Source organism: Buteo buteo, chromosome 6 (assembly GCF_964188355.1).
Source record: "Buteo buteo chromosome 6, bButBut1.hap1.1, whole genome shotgun sequence".
Lineage (NCBI taxonomy): Eukaryota > Metazoa > Chordata > Aves > Accipitriformes > Accipitridae > Buteo > Buteo buteo.
In genome coordinates, this window is record NC_134176.1 from 52600323 (window position 1) to 52612144 (window position 11822).

The window sequence follows — 11822 nt, forward strand, 5'->3', positions numbered from 1 at the left end:
AGGCTTTGCTGGCAGAGGACAGACTGCAACTGCTTTTTTAGAATAGAAGACTAAAGACCAGGATTTGATGACATTTTTGCACAAGCAGTAAAATGAAGTCCCAATCCCCTAGAAACTGCAAAATTCAGGTTAACTTCTGTGAATATTTTCAGCTCAAATAAATGGGGAAAATATGTTAAAAATGTAGAAATACTCATTTATTTTTAGGATTGCTGAAATGCTTTGATGGACATTTGACAATAAAACTTTTCAACAATACTTTTCTTGTGAAAGAATTTAAAAAATTATTTAAAATACAAACACACAAGCTGTTTTGTTTTGGATAAGGGAAATGTCAGGAAGGGGACTCAAAGAGAATTTTTCTGCTTTATTTCGTGGGGGTTTTTTTCCCCAAATATTTCCATTTTCTACATTTTTCTTCAGATTCAGCATGAAGTGAATATTTTTCTGAGGTTTTGAACTTGTCTCTTGCACCAAGTGCCATTATCGGCTGGCCACTGCAGTATTCTCCTCCTGTGTTTGGAAGAGCCCTGTAAGAACACAGCCAAAGTTGATGTTCCAAGGACAAACACAGTACTGTTTCAGCCTGAGCTACTTTTTAACATATCTGAGACAAAAAAATCACAGCACTCGGATTTCAGTTTCAGCTGCCCTTGGATTCTGTTCTCAAACTTTTCTTCACAATCACAAAAAAACTAGTCAGAGTGTCGCACTGTGTTTTAGTACAGAACAGACAGCTAAGCATTTCTGTGATGCAATCTATGTAAATTCTTAACGTGTGATAAAAAGTCCTACACACTTGAATATAACATGAATAAAAGAATTGCTTTTACCTCTTTTCATACTAAGAAACACACATTCGGTGTTTTCCAAACTGTTTGGCTTTTCCTGCTCTCTCTTTATCAGTGTTTCCTTTTGCATTTCTAGCATACTGAGACAATTTCAGATACCCCTATATTTACCATAGTCACATTTGTTACGCTAGGCTAAAAGTGAGGATGTTAATTTTGCTGCTTTCACCGATTCTTGAAAATTTAAAATTTTCCTCATTTTAGAATGAATAAAAGTCTGGCTTATGACTACTAATCTCCATTAGTAATTAGCAGTGTTAGTATAAATGTTTTTTAGAAAAACAAACAAGTAGATGAAATATGATATTTAAAATGGATAGACAACACTTTACAAGGAGATATGGAGCTATTTCCTCTTATTTAAGGAAAGTTGATCTGAAACTATTTCCTCCTATGTATTCAGAAAGTTTTTGTGCTAACTTTTCATACAATATACATACAAAATACATACATTCATAAAATATACATACAAAAATACAATAGCCAAAACTAATTTTCAGTTGAGAACTGCTGTAAATCAAAAACAGTTTAGGCAGTAAATCAACAGGTTCTGGAGTTGTTGGATGTTTGGGGGGTTTTAAGTGTTTTTCAATGAAAATCTGAGACAGGCATCAGTCAACAATACAATTTTTAATGTAAAAGTTTTACCAGCAAGTCTTTGACCAAGTATACATTTAATGGTTACACTGTTGATAAAATGTATTTTTCAGAGCAAAATATGAATATGCTCTTTCAAAAAGGTCAAAAGGCTGCAAGCAAGCCCTGAAGGCATTTATTGTGTCCTTTTGTTATACTAGAGCACTAATAACCAGTAATAAATTTCCTGAAGAAGAATTCCCCTAGGATTTAAGGGGATTTGTGTCTCACCTCTGAAACTCTTAAACTGCCTCCAGATTCAAGCAGGAAGTTCATGCCTTGTTTTTATCTTTTCTCAGGACCATGCCAGAATCTGAAGTGCAACACCAACAGTGGGGACTGTTCACTTCATCTGGGGAAATGTATAGATTTGGAATCTGAGCTGTAAAATATTATAATACTAGCTCAGATTTTCACTCGTTGCTCCTCTCCACTCATGGTTGCAATATATTGCTTTTATTCTCTTGGATTATAGTGCATTCCAATACTATATCTTTTATTATGAGTTTTTCGTCTTTCAAGAATTTCTATACAACTTAAAGAGGACCAACGTGAGGGAATGTGATCTAGACACCCTAATATACCATTTCTGTTCTTCTAATAGTAGAATCCTAAGAGCTGATGTAGAACTTCAGAAAAGAGAAGTATTTGAGTGAACAGCTTTGCCTTTGAGTGAGTCTTTCGGTTTCTGTCAGCTGTTAGATGTTGTTCCAAGCCCCTTTCCCTGCAGGATACAAGGCTAAGTAGGATTATTCAATCATCAAAACCCCACTGGCTCAGCTTATGACACAGAATCCTCTACACTCACTGGGGAAGTAGATGCTTCTGCGGTGCTTCAGGCCCAGTTTTTGTCTCTCTTGTTATTTTAGTTGGCAAAAATGCTTTCAAAGGTGAGCCCTACAACCAAAGGGGCAGTGGAAATATGAACTGTTGCCAGAAGCTGATTTACCCAAAAGTCAGAAATTATAATTAGGCTCATTTCACGGTGAAATATAAATTCCACAGATTTCTTTTCTCACATAGGAATCTCTGTGCCACTGAGCCTTTTTCACAGTCAAGCAGCACAGTGATGGTCTCTTCCTTGCATAAGAAATAGCATTGCTCTGTGATTGGAGTGAAACTCAAGATTTCTGTTTCTCCATTTGTAAAACCAGAGATAATCATACTTATTAATCAAACAGGAGTCTATTGACCATTAACATTTTCAAAGTGATATTTTTCAAAAGAGGGAAAAAGTATTATTATTCTTAAAACTGCTGCTTTCACAGATGTTGACTTCTGCTTTAATGCAATTTGTGATAATTTCAACTTCTGTCTCTGTTGGATAAAATGCTGGATCTGCAACAGAATTAGCATTGTTTTTAAAAGAGGCAGTCCCCTCATTCTCTTAGTTGTTAGTGGGAAAATACATTACCATTGGTTATAGGCAATGCTTTCTCATACAGTTCTTATGATTACTTATGTCAGGCCAGAAATTGCCCCTATTTTATATAAACAATGTCATCTGGAAATTTCTAGCTGCCTTATGATTTGAACCACTCAGCAGTCACATTGGGACTTCAAGGTACTAGAATGTGTACGGACCGGTGATAAACAAAGCCTGCTCTAGCATATTTGAGTACTGATTAGAAACAAATAAACTTTGGAAAAGGCACATCTCATTCAGTGGGTGTAAGGTAGAAGCACAAATCAGATAATTTGTCCATGAAGTTTGGTATCAAGCCAGAAATTACACTTGCAAACCTGAATCATAGTTCCATGAGCACATCTGTTCTCACCTTTCACATCACAACACCTGTCCATCAGTTTTGTAAACTAGTGAATTTAACCAGAGCATTTGTAAGCTGCACAAGAGATCTGACAGTTTTCTTGCCCTCTGCTTTGTGTCTAGTCAGGCATTTGAACGTAAAAAGCACAGTATTGGTAATTGATCTGTGATAAATGAGGCTGCTGACTGACTAAGTGCTATTGACACAGCATGTTGGGTTTTCCTGCCTGGAATACAGTCCCCACCTCTTGCATATATGTAAATGAATGTTATACGAACTGCAATTTAACAATCATAGCTGAAACTGAATAGCAGAACTGCAGTCTGTGTTCAGGCCGTGAAAGCATCTTCCATTATGGTAGGCATTTTTCAGACTACATAGGAAGGATTGATCCCAGAGCACTTAATGTTTTGTCTTATCTTAAGGTAAAGATTCATATCTCTGGCACAGGTGAAAATGGCTGGTATTGTGCTACCATCCATCACACTTCTTTTATCTCTGCATGTATGCATTTTTGTCGGGAAAGAATCAAGCCACCTTTCTCTTCCAAGGGTCAATAAGTGTCAAGAACTGGCAGACCTCAAAAGCACTAATCAAGGAAAAAGGCAGCCTCGTGGATTTAGCTATATAACTGATGTCTCTAGCCTTGTTTTTTATTCCACAACCTTACACCTATGGAATCTGCCTTTTGCAGAATGAGCACTCACTATATGTGTTTTAACAGGCAGGGACCCAAAGGCAGCGACCTGTCTGGAATACTGCAGTGCAGTTTGTCCTGAAGAAAGGTATTTCACATTAGCAGTGTTTCTTCATACTCTGTGAAATTATATTGGGAGAGGGGTAGGGTGCGGTGTGCACCTCTGAAGGATTTCAGAGGTGAGAAGAGGAGGTGGGAAGGTACTTGGATGCTTTGCAAAGTAGCAAGGAACCTGTAGGGTATACAAAGTCTTTCGTTAGTGCTGTATCGCCAAGTGAGATATGTGCCTACAACAAGAAGGCCTGAGGTCCCAATCCAATGTTAGAATAAGGAGATTTTTGATAGTTATTATTTCATGCTTCACTAGAATAGCAGGGTTTAACTTTTTGGCTGTCAATAGTTACTGCCATTTAGCACTTAATAAGAGCTAGTAACATTCTGATTTCCTTTAGATTTGTTGAATCAAATGTTTTAGTGGAGACATCAACTGATTGCATTGTAAATTTAACATAAAAGTTTCTGTCCTGCTCGATAGTGATTTCAGGTTTCTTTCTTCTTCCTGCAGTAACTGTTGTCCAATCACTAGACCCTCTAATATTACTGTGATCAATTAATGGAGATGAAAAAAGAAAAAGTTCAGTAATTCTGCGTTAGTTGTTGGCTGTTTCCCTACAATCTTTGCGAATTTCATAAAAACGCCACACAATCCCTGTGCCTCACCTCGATTCCCTTTAGCACCTCCAAAAAAGATTTGATTGCTTAAGTTTTGTTCTGATCCTCCATGTATGGCTGAATTTCATCCCTGTGCAAGACTATTGCTGACAAACAATCTCCTCTGCTTTGTCCAATTTAGCTGTAAATGACTAAATCAATGTCACCTTCAGAAAAATCTCCTAGATTATTATTCTGTAGACTTTACTGCCAATATGAAGCACTTCCCATTTATTAGAACCCTTCACAAAAAGGAATTCACTAATTGAGCAGGTGGCTATTTATTTCAGAGGTGGGGAAACTGAGATAACTCCTGATACAAGATAACACAGAAAGTAACTTCTGGAATATTGCTAAGAAATTTAATGTACTGTTACAGTCATGCTCAGACTGCCAGGTCCCGCCAGAACATCTACTGTGCAAAATCCCATTTTTCTCCTTGGCTGCTATGCCACTCTGTAACTTTATATCCATTTTATTATTCTTAGCCTCTAACTCAGTTATGGCAGAACGGCTTTCCAAAGCTCTGATCTCTCAAAGACCTCAGGCCCAGCCTACAAACATACATATTTGTTTAATTTTTAATGAATAGCCCCACTGCAGGTATGGAGAATCAGGCCATGTTTAACATTACATTTCAAAGAACTTAGTGGGATGAAAATGGATTAATATCCTTAGTGCTACTAGTTATTATAAATTTCAAGCTGTACTCCTCAGGACATAAGCCTATCTTTAGCTAGCCCTGGATTAGAAAGGAACTTTGCACTATGCATGTACTACAGTGTACAGTGCTTGAACAAGTATCCTTCACTGTGAGGGTGGTGAGGCACTGGAACAGGTTGTCCAGAGAAGCTGTGGATGCCCCATCCCTGGCGGTGTTCAATTCCAGGTTGGATGGGGCTTTGAGCAACCTGGTCTGGTGGAAGGTGTCCCTGCCCATGGCAGGGGGATGGGAACTAGGTGATCTTTGAAGGTCCCTTCCAACCCAAACCATTCTATGATCCTGTGTCTTTGATGCATCTGTTACTGATCACTGCTAAAAAGGAGACAGAAAAAGTGGAATCCGTCATTCAAACCAGTATTGCAGCTCCTATGCTGCTACTGACTTCAGTGGCAAAGGATGTTTTGGATAAGTTTTACAGTCCAAGTCTAAATGACCACTCCGGCCATGCAGAAAGGCAGAAGTAGTTTCAGAGAGACCCACTGCCCTGCAGGACTTAGCTGGACAGGCTTTTTAGGGCAATGAATAAAAAACCCCAGTATTTCCTAGTTTTCCTAAAGAGCTATAAAAGACATTTCATTTCAGATTCTGGCTGCTTCTTCCATTTTCCTTGGTGCCTCATTAAGTATAATTTTTAAAGGCAGCTCAGTAGATCAGACATTAGAAGAGCCTTACTGATTTCATCCCTTTTATGAATATTTTTCATTTCTCTCCTCTTCTTCTTTCCCAACACACTTGTCAAAAGCCATTTTAACTCCTACATGTAGACACAACATTTTTGTCATTCTTTTTTGATGTGCTTTTCCTTACAAGCAGTAACTGTCTCCACAGTGTTCTCCTTTCCCTCTTTTTTCCCCTTTTCCAAACATTTTCAATCCTTCCTTTACCAAGCGATTTTGGTAGCTTTTCACCCTGGCATTTAGAGCTCAGCAAGTAATTTGCAATGATTAATATGCTCAAACAAAGCCTTTTTCCGCTTGGGGATTACCTGCAAGAAGATCTTGATCTGAAATGTAGTAGATACTTGAACACTTCTGATATCTTACAAACTTTATTAATCTCTGGTCAACCACAAATATTTATGCTGCCTCCTTTGTGACAGATTGAAAAAATTCATGCAGCCCTGATTGCTTCCCATGATTTTATATGGCAAAACTGGACGTCACAGATGTGGAAAAAGTGATCTAAAGTATGAGTGAAAACAGTAATTTGTAAACCTCAACATATTCACAAGTATATGTTTCTCTTAGTCACTTTGATCCTTCCACACTCATGTTCGTTGGAACTTCAGCCTATGGTAGCTTTCAGCACAATAATTTCTTGTGATACCATAAATCTCTCTCCAGAGCCATGCATCTGAATCCTTCTATCAGTCATCTTTGTTCAAACTGTTCCTGATTGATTTGGAGAGCAATAACATTGCAGGAGCCCGGACAACATTTTTCACAGGCTAAATCAAAGCAATTTCCAAATGGAGAGTTACAGTGAGCTCTTATATTTCCTCTGTTCTCAAGGAGTGAGGCCAGTGCACCAAGTCAAGAGAGAAATAATAATGGCAGTAAAGTACTACTGCATAATTATTCAGTTCTTGATTAACGCCAAAATATTTGGCCACTTTCTTTTTGGATAAAGAACCCTGGCATTTTATTACCTTTCCAAAATACTTAAATCCCAAAGCCTAAGAAGTTTGGGTATGACTGTTCTGTTTCAAGTTGTCGTGGTTTAAGCCCAGCCAGCAACTAAGCACCATGCAGCCGCTTACTCACTGCCTCCCCCCCACAGTGGGATGGGGGAGAAAATCGGGAAAAGAAGAAGTAAAACTTGTGGGTTGAGATAAGAACAGTATAGTAGAATATAAAAAGAAGAAACTAATAATGATAGTGATAACACTAATAAAGTGACAGCAGTAATGATAAAAGGATTGGAATGTACAAATGATGCGCAGTGCAATTGCTCACCACCCGCAGATCGACACCCAGTTAGTCCCCGAGCAGCGATTCCCCCACCCCGACTCCCCCCAGTTTATATACTAGACGGGACGTCCCATGGTATGGAATACCCTGTTGGCCAGTTTGGTCAGCTGTCCTGGCTGTGTCCCCTCCCAACTTCTTGTGCCCCTCCAGCTTTCTTGCTGGCTGGACATCAGAAGCTGCGAAATCCTTGACTTTAGACTAAATGCTACTTAGCAACAACTGAAAAATCAGTGTTATCAACATTCTTCTCAAACCTAACTCAAAACATAGCACTGTACCAGCTACTAGGAAGACAGTTAACTCTATCCCAGCTGAAACCAGGACACAAGTATCTGAACTTTCTCCATATTTCCCTGATGAAGTTTCTTCATTTACAGCATTTGCTACTTGAGAGTGAAAGGAATGAAGCGTCTGAAAAGTCAGTAAGAATGCAAAGAAACTACTGAGGTCTTTCAAAGCATTGAATGGACTTTCTTATAAAGGACGAAATTTTGATTGGGGAAATGCAGTCTTTCCATTTGGGAAATGTAGTTGATCAGCATTGCTCAATGACTGTATTTGTCACTGGCACTTGAACCAGCATTCTGCCGGCAGCTTTTAAGATTTAATTCTACTTGAAAATGGGGTTTTCTAGTGCAGTCTGGTGACTAAATCTGGGGAAAGAAGATGAGAAGAAACAAAATGGAGAGTTAAGGAGTCTGTGTCCTAGTCCCTGTTCTGCTACAGAGCTGCCGTGTGACCTTGGACAAGACACTTAACATCCACGCCTTATTGCTTCCATTGCCAAATTAGACAAGGCTGACCTGCCTTTGAGGGGGCTGTGAGCTTCAATTTTTTAACATCTTGGTACAGAACCCCTCCAAACTGCAAAATAGAGGCTTTCATTGTTGTAACAAAAAAAAAAATTTGAGACTTCAGCTTGGTAGAAATTAAAAATCAGCACTTTCTTCTTGTAACCCTAGGAATGATGACGTAGATCCACTTGAGTAAGTGCTGGAAGGCTCTGGGGGATGGGAAGACTAACAAATCACAGAATGAATGAATGAACAGAAACATCCTGCACAAGTTTTCCTAGCTGTCCTCACCTCTGCTACTTTGATTAATAGGGAACAATGAAGTAAACAGTGCTGGAGGACAAACCAAGTAGCAAAGAATTGTAACTGACAATTTGCAGCTAAAATACATAGTCCCTTGTAAAACCTATTGATTAATGGAGTCTCTCTACCAGCATAAAAAAATACACACACAACAGAGGGAAACAAATGCGAGTAAATACTCTCATTAGGAACCTCAGCATCACGCAGCATTTAATCTGTCTGCTATTCAATAACAGCAGCACAAACAAGTAACTTTTCTCTTTTGTTATTACTCGCACTGAGCTATTCATCATCAGGCGACAAACAAAAAGGCCAAAAGGCGAGAGGAGAAGGGATGAGCCTGGGGCTCCCTTGATGCAGGTACTGAAGAGGGCAGTGAACCCAGGAGGAGCTCCCAGCCCTGGTGGAGTGGGGAGCGCAGGGGGTGTACGAAGAGGATGGAGGAGATGCACTCTTCTTCAGGCGGTGGGACAGGGTGCCATCAGCAGCACCCTGAAGTCAGCGTCCCTTGGCAGCCAAATTTTTTAATCCAACACTGCCATCTATTGCCTACAGCTCCAGATCAGAGGCAGGTTGGCTAATACAAGGGGGTCTGTCTTGGAAGATGGTCCCAGATCTGAACACATGTGCGGCACCCCACTAGTCAAACGCTGCAGAAGTTACATCCTAGACCTGTCCTTTGACCTTCCAGCCCAAGCATATTATCGTGACAGGTTGCCGGCTCAAGGCTGTGTAATGAAAGATAAGCTGACCAGGCTGGACGTTTGCAGATAAGGCAATACAAAAGAGGAGAGGTGCTCTAACTGTTCTGTTCTGACCAAACCCTTCTGAATTAACCTGCATTAACCTTTTGCATACCACACTCAACTGGAGATTTATTCAGATGTACAGTGGAGAAACCTGAAAAGCTGACTTCAACTGGTTACCATATTAAAGCAATACTAAATAATCCAAAGGTCAAAGGAGGGAGAGGAGTTCTTGTACAAATTGCTGTCTTATTAATAGAACATTAAATCACTCTAAAGCAATACTTCAGCTGAGTGTAAATGCAGGCAAATGGCTTTCCCACTTTTAAAACAGGCTGTCTGCAAAGTTCATCTGCTGCTTGCTAGTCAGCCTGGAATGCACACTTCTTAATTCATTATTGCACACCATTATACAGATAGAAAAACATAGATATGTAGAAATAAAACTCAGAGTTTAGGCCACCATTTTTGGATCTGTAAGTGCCACTGGGTTGCTCCCAGAAATAAAAAAGGATTCTGGGGCTGGTCAAGAAACACAGACCCAGATCCAGGTCAATGAATCCCTTAAGTTTTGGGTTTGAAAAAGAGTAAGTTGTGTGCTTAGATCTCACAAGGAAACAAGATGAATTAGGCCTGTATGAGAGAGGGAATATAAAGAATTAGACTTTCTATATTGGCAAGGAGTAGACCAGGACACAAAAATGGGTAGCATTAACAACATGAAATCTTTCATTCACAGGAAGGCTAGTTCCAGAAAGTATAAAAAATTCAATTGAAATCTCCCCAATTTCCTCCTTTCTCAAACTGCAGGCAGTGCTGTGCTACCAAAGTGACTAAAACTACTACATTAGATTTCACTACTTTGTGCGGTTTTGTCTTTTGAAATGGACTCGTTTAAATCTCTCTTGTGAACTGCACTAGCTATCCACATGACCTCAGTCCTATGAGAAAACACATGAACTCTGGGGCAAAGGTCCTAGGGTTACACACAATTGACAGGGAGGATATTCTAGGCTACATGAAGTCATATTTAATCTCTCTGGGAATTCTGGAAATACAGTAGAGAATTGTCAGTAGGATAATTTGCAAAAAATGTCACCCCAATATTCTCACGATGGAGCAACTGTGATCACAGAGACAGCCAACTCCACATCTCCTGTAGGCTCCCCCAGTTCACCTACCTCTTGGCCATTCTGTCACATTTCACAGCTGCCATGTTGTTTGAATGGGAAGTTAATAACTTGGTGTGATTTCTAAAAAAAAGAAAGGAAAATATTTGAATTTTTCCTCTACATTTTGTATGTGAGAAGTGTTTTATGATTCATCTTCCTCCCAAAGATTCATTTTGTTTCCTTGATTTTAATTCTGTTACAAGGGCCTCTCCCAATTTATGTTGCATGCCTACTATTTTTGTCTTTTAATTTTATTATTTTAAAAAAAAAGGAGGAGGAGGGTAGAGGGCCAATAAAAGGAAAAACACCAAAATGAAAGTGAAAAGAATTGATGGAAACAGACATTTGGTAGTGACACTAAATAATTAAAAACAAAACTCCCAACACTTTGGTTAAATGTTTAAAGCAGCTGCAATCCTGATGACTGATAGACTTTTTTGTACCCTAGGTCAGCAAAACTTAATATGAATTTCAACTTCTTTCAGCAAGGCCCCGGATACTACCAAAATGAGTCTCTATGGGCTCCGTTATTACTAGCACAGTGAGGATTTATCTATTATTTATAAATGTTTTGGATTGAAACTTCTGTATTCTATTATATATGGGGATTTACTTCATCAGCGATACCATAATGGCCTTATCTGGATTTATTAAGCTTTGATCTTTAGTATTCATCCAGAACTCTTGCAGCCCCAGCTGATGCGTGGTGTGCAGGACCCAGCTGACTCTGCAGACGAACTGTGGTTTTTAAGACACCGTCACTACTCTCCCACATGCCCTCCCAGAAAGGAAGAGTTCTAACAGAGCTTTCACTAACCAACCTACGTGGACTATGTCGTCTCTAAAGGAGCTGTTATGAAAAATAAGAGTGCATTCAAGTAAAATAAGATTTTACAGTTCAGCCCAATCAATACTTCCCCAGATACAGAGGTTTATATTTAAACATTTCAACCATAAAATTACTCATTGACTTGCCTTGTAAGAAAAGCCGTTTCAGTTTTGCCTGGGAATGCCTTACTGTTTTCAGGTATTCAATCCAACAGCTTCATCCTATCTGAAGGTGAAGGAAGGAAGAAAAAAGGGGACTGGAAGATTTAGGTAATGTAAAGCACAAAGAAAGACCTCTTCTAATGTTTTTAAAGGTTAGAACACTTACATGATTAAACCATATGGGGAAAAAAGGGGAGGTTTCAGAGGCTTCCAGTGGTTGTTGTTCTTGCAAAGGGGACACGTACCTCACCCAAATGCTGCTTCCCAAGCCATCCAAGAAGATATTTCCTTTCCTATTGTCTTCCACCACCCCCCAAAAGAAATTTTGATTAGCATCAAATCATGGATCTTACACAAAACATAAGAATTTTTTGCCTGTCATTCCAGGTGTCTATTTGTGAGCCTGACCGATTTTCTTCAGCTTAAATTGGCTTTGAAGCTGAGCCACATTTGACTTCA

General features: G+C 39.2%; 1 long non-coding RNA gene across 1 annotated transcript; it reads right to left on the minus strand.

Annotated features, from left to right (window-relative positions):
• Positions 1–216: 216 nt before the first annotated feature.
• Positions 217–11429, minus strand: LOC142032476 (uncharacterized). Its single transcript, XR_012650841.1, has 3 exons — positions 11349–11429; positions 10383–10454; positions 217–530 (listed from the first exon to the last, which is right to left on the minus strand). It is a non-coding gene; the product is annotated as an uncharacterized LOC142032476 (long non-coding RNA).
• Between the last annotated feature and the right edge of the window lie 393 nt (positions 11430–11822).